The sequence below is a fragment of the Rutilus rutilus genome (assembly GCF_951802725.1).
Source record: "Rutilus rutilus genome assembly, chromosome: 6".
Taxonomy (NCBI): Eukaryota; Metazoa; Chordata; class Actinopteri; order Cypriniformes; family Leuciscidae; genus Rutilus; species Rutilus rutilus.
This window is the reverse complement of record NC_140214.1, coordinates 49,922,131-49,927,820: the sequence shown is the minus strand read 5'-3', so window position 1 is coordinate 49,927,820 and position 5,690 is coordinate 49,922,131. Positions and strand designations below refer to the sequence as shown.

At 37.9% G+C, this 5,690-nt stretch overlaps 1 long non-coding RNA gene across 1 annotated transcript in view; it reads left to right on the top strand.

Moving 5' to 3' along the window:
• The first annotated feature begins 1,010 nt into the window (after nt 1–1,010).
• Nucleotides 1,011–5,690, top strand: part of LOC311291919 — a 42,997-nt gene continuing 38,317 nt past the window's right edge. Inside the window, exons 1-2 of the long non-coding RNA XR_014627633.1 lie at nt 1,011–1,083; nt 1,811–1,899. This is a non-coding gene — a long non-coding RNA (uncharacterized lncRNA). The remainder of the gene's footprint in view (nt 1,084–1,810; nt 1,900–5,690) is intronic.

Here is a 5,690-nt window from a genome sequence, read left to right as displayed (position 1 = left end):
CCTCTTATATGTGCAGGTGTTGCCTAACAGGTTAAGGGTAAGTCCCGCCCCCTAGGACTGGGCAGGAAGGGGGATTTTCAACATCCACTATCATATGTATTAGATTCACTACTATGACCAGTCCATCTGTTATCTCACTCTTACAGCTACTGCACTGTGGTTCTACTACAGGTGCTGTGTGCTGTCCTGCAGCTCCTGGGCTGATACAGAAGGGCTGTGGAAGGACTTTCATAGACCATGTTGACTTTGGATGATTTTAAATCAACTCATTCACATTTGTGATGAGGTAGAAGACACTATATGCATCTTCTGAAACTGCTGGTCCTGGGTTTTATTCAGGAACCCAATGACTGCATCAGTTCAACAAATTCAATCCTGATGGGAATCAAACCATTTTACTCTGCTTTTAGAACATGCAACATGTCTCCCCTCGACACAACAGCAGAAGCCAAAGGGACTCTTCTTTCTTCCAGAAGGGTTTCATCAACACTCTTGCAAATAAAATGTGTATTTAACATCCACAACTTTTGTGAGAGTATACTGTAATGCAGAGATAAAGTTATGCTCCCAAACGTTTATTAATAGTAATAACTCACTTTATAAAGCACCTTTTATAACACAGTTACAAAGTGTCTCACAATAAAACACATTTTAAACAAAGAGAAAGTAATTTGAGGTGACTTTCCCTTTAATTGTCTCCTAAACTGTACAACTAACATATTGTACATGCACTCAAAAAAATGAAAACTGGTTGTTGTTTGTCCAAAGAATGTAATTATGTTTAAATTAAATAATGTACTTATGTTTGTGCATTAAAATTAAAATAGTTGTGTTGACAAAATTAGAAAAAGTGATATTTCACATTTAGACAGCTCACTTAAGTTAATTGAATGAAATGCAGTTGTGTTGCTTCTGCAGTACCGCACTTTGGTCAGCAGGTGGAGCTATATCTGCACATGCGCAGATGGAAAGCACATCCAACGATCAACCTTGATCCTTCAGCTCACAGAGTCCCTCAACGCCATTTTGTGCTATCAAATTCAACATTTCACAATCAACGTTTTTGTCTTTGTGGACACACAGGTAAGATATTTTACTTTTTATCCATTTATATATAGGCTGTCAGTAGATTAGAATGGTGTATCGCGGTTATCGTGTTTTGTATGGTATTTTAATTAAGTTGCCGCTTTCCTCGTGTGGTTTTCACATTTTTGTTAGTGAGGCCTAACGTAACATTCGTGTGTTTCGATCTTATGTAATATTTTATACTTGTTGAACTTTGATAATATTTAAATTCCCCCACACAAAGACACAAATGACTTTTTAAATGGCTAGTTATTAAGAGTTTCTCAATTTATGTGTAAATGGATTGTGTGTATACTGTATAAAGCAAAGCACTTTTTCATGTTTTAGTAACGTTATCAGTTTTAATAACTGTCTTAAATAACGTTAATGGTTTTGAGCATTTTTATTTAATGTCAAATGTTAACTCTCAAACCTTGAAAGCCCCAAATAACACATATGGCTATAAACACATTTGACACGTGACACCTATTAATAATTTATGAACGTATTAACTAATAATTTATAAATGACTTATATCTGAATTAAGAAAACATTTAAACAATTTAGCATATCACAATCATTTATGAATGTATAGTCATGTTTTGTAAATGATTAGTTTATCATTAACTAATAACTTATAAGTGACTTATAACTGAACGTTATTATAAAGTGTTACAGTGTTGTTTATATTATTATTATTATTATTATTTGGTGACTTACATCTTTTTTTTTTCTTTTTTTTCAGAGTTTTGGAGTTCTAGAGTCCTACATCTGGCTGTGCAGAGATTGTGGCTCGTATCACACATCTAGATCAAAGCTTTTAAAACACTTCAGGTTGGTACATGGTGTAACAACACTGGGTCAGTTAAGGGGATTTATTAGCTCAATGAGAATTAATATTCATAAGATATGAATATTAATGTGCTGTATACACAAATTAATTTATTCTAAATAGGGAATAAGTAGGTAGAATTTATAGGTTCAATTAGGGGAAATTTAGGTAAAGTTAGTGTTCATTTATCGTGCAAATTATCTGTCCTGCAGACAATATGTACAATTTCTGAACAGAAACTTATCAGTCTATAACTCCGACAAGATATCCTTCTTGTGGCCACAGAGAACGATACTTTAGGGTTTATAGACAATTTAGATGTTTACTGGTAGAACAAAAATAGAGCTTAGAGGTATTCGCACTCTCAGAGATTTCAGCAATGTAACAATATGAGACAGATTCAGTTTCATAGGATTATAAAGTTTTAATCAAACAACTAAGATTACATGTACTAATTCAAATCACGCAGGAGTAAATATGCATAAACAAAACAACATAAGCGATCGCAATAAGACATAAAATAAAACAAAGCAACAGAATAAAATAATAACAAGGTTATAGGGAAAAAGAAAATGAGAGAGAGAGGAAGAGAGAGAGAGTTTTGGGTGTGTGTAGGTGTGGCAGCGTGTAGGTGGGAGTTTAGTGAGCACGTGCGTGGGTGTGTGTAGGCCTAGGAGCGCGTGTGTGTGTGTTCAGGAGCACGTGTATGTGTGTTTTGGCTAGGAGCGCGTGTGTGTGTGTTTGTCCGTGTGTGCGTGTGAGTTTGAGAAAGAGTGTGTATGCAAGTCTAAGACAAATGTGAGATTGTGTGTGAGAGAATCAGAACAAGGAAGAAGGCAAAACAGTTTAAAATGTTACTTTTCAACGAGAACCCAAAGGCTATAGCAATTTCTAGACAACTTAAACAGCATTTCTTTTGGATCTGCGAATTTAAGAGTATACAGTACTTGTTTGAAGCCCTCTTGTATGCGTCTCGTGAAACAAAGGCACCTGGAACGCGTGGTCAGTCGCTTCGTCGGAGGCGAAGTTTGGTTGCGATGTTAAGTCAAAGAGTTCGTTAAACTTAGCTCAAAGATAACTTAGCCTTAAGTTTCGTTGTATGAGAATTATCAAACTGAAATAAAGTATCAAGAAAATAAAGACTTAGAGTAAAACAAAAAGAAAACGAAGGAAGAAGCGGGTTTCTCTCTCGAACGGTTGAACTGCGAAGTTTAGAGAGCTGGCGCGTGTTTTTGCTGGCACAGCCACGCCTTCCTCCCGTTCCGGCGCCAATCATCTGGAAGGGCGTGTTGCGGCCGCCTCCTAAAAGTTTGCGCCTCTTCCGTCTTGTGCTGAAGCAATAAGCTTATTTGTAAACATTTATAACCTGACATTAATAAACGACTGCATCCTCCATTATTTTGGATTAAAGATTCAACACCGTTGGGCTGTTTGGCACAAAATGATACCGCGAACGGTGATTCTGTGATCCAATAACACAAAGATACACGATGTCTCGGGATTTTACAGGCATATTACATTGATTATAAAACAATACAGCTTATAGATATAGTAATTTGGGTATTGAGACCCTGAAACACAACCAGAAATACAATTTATATAGTTTATAGGGTATTTGTAAGCCACGTGGTCAGGGTTAGTATAGTTTCTTTGTGTTTTGTGCGTGTGGAGTCATACGAAGTTCGCACCACGCGCTGAACTTTTGGCTTTCCGAGCCGGGGGGGTGAGGGTGTATGTGTGTGTACGTGCGTTTTTCACTCACGGGGCTTTTGGTTAGACACTGTCTTGTTTGTTCTGAGGTGTAAATCAGTGTTTGGGTGTAAATCAGTGTCTTAAGGAACCCACAGGGGATTTGCGAAATTGCCGACATTGCGGCGCCTTGCCCCTCGTGACTTCCCGTGGAGTAGTAAAACGTCGTGTTTTGCTGATTCAAGACAAGAGAGCGTATTCAACTGGCAGTCAATGAGTAACTGAGATGACAAAGCAATCTGTTGTTTGCAGACAGTAGAGGAAGGACAGAGCCTGTTTGTTGATTGGAAAGTCAGTAAGTTAATCATGTAAATTCTTGCTATCAAGGAGAACAGGGGTTTTTGTGTTCTGTGAAGATTCCAGTAAGTTAATTAGATCAAGGAGAGCTGGCATTCTGACCCGTCTTTACGTTACAATGGACACGCATATCCATGTGTATATTCTTACTGTCCATGCACTTTTAAAACCTGGAATGCACTGCGGTCCCACTTATGCAGATCATGGCAGTGAGCAGCAACCTCAAAAGCAAAATTCTAGCGAAAGTACAAAGATAAATTGTCATGTTTGTGCTGTTACTGACATTCCTTCAGTAAATGATTACTTTCTCCACATAAATAATCATTTGCGCTGTCATGAGACAGTAAGTTGTATGTTTAAAGATCGCTCATTTAAAACAAATATGTATGGCACATTCAAATCACATAAGAGTCGAAAACATTGTCAGTGTTCGTTGACTGATTTTAAGGAAGGAATAGTGAAAACACAAGAGGTAAGAGGAATATCTGATTAAACTCTTTCAAACGAAGAAATCAATACATCTACATTAGAGGAGGATTCCAGTTGTATTGATACAGGAGAGGTTCCAGAGAACTTGCCAAAGTTGGTAGAGCTTAAATTTGCTTCCTTGCTGTTGAAGCTGGAGAATCACTATCATGTCCCAGGCACAGCTGTCGATGAGTTGTTGGAGGACTTGCATTATTTACTGAGTGATGCTTCTTTCCCTTTGTCTTACAGAATTATTGTACAAAAGCACAGGATTGACAATGATGAGTTTCTAGTCAAAGACCTTGTTACATCTTTAAAGGAAAACTCAGACTTTTTGGGACTTTAGCTTATTCACAGTATCCCCCAGAGTTAGATAAGTCCATACATACCCTTTTCATTTCTGTGCGTTCTGTAATTGTTATTTGACGCACCCACCGCTAGCCTAGCTTAGCACAAAGACTGGATGTAAATGGATAATGGTAGCATACTAATCCCAATAAGTGACAAAATAATGCAAACATTTTCCTATTTACATGTTGTGATCTGTATAGTCACAGCGTGTACAAATAGCAAGGCTATATGAGACAGAGACCATTTTTAATCATATAAATACTGGGAACTATATTCTCACTAGGCGTAGGAGCACAGCTAACGTTACTTGGGCGGAGTGATTAGCGCAGCACACGAGAGTAGACGCCCTGTGGTGAGGAGCAGAGAGTTCGCTCAGAGTTGGAGAAATAGAGTCAGCAATTACTAGATAGTAAATTTATAGTTTACAATCATGGGTGTTCGCTGTATTGTAAAGAGCTGCGACAATAAACAGGGGAGACCAGGTAATACCATGATGTCTCATAGAATTCCAACCAAAAACGCTGACCTGATGAATCGATGGCTACTTGTTCTGGGTATAGATCCAAACACACCTGTAAACACACCTGTAAACAGCATCAAGAAGTATTTCGTTTGCTCTGAACATTTTACAATAGACGACTATTTTGAAAAAATGCAAGTTGCCACACGGACCATGAAACGTGTGCTAAAGGATGCAGCCATCCCATTGATAATAAAGACAGGACAAATTGGATCACCTGTTGCTGCGGTAAGTGTTCCGTTATGTTTTGAGATGACTAACATTAGCTATACTGTAACAGTGCCATGCTGATGTAATGTAACCTTAGTAGTGACACTATTACGTGAATAGGGGCTCCGTGTATCCCCTTTATTGTTATTATTGTGTTGTCATGAACACACTGTATCGCTCAATAACAAATGAGCGGCG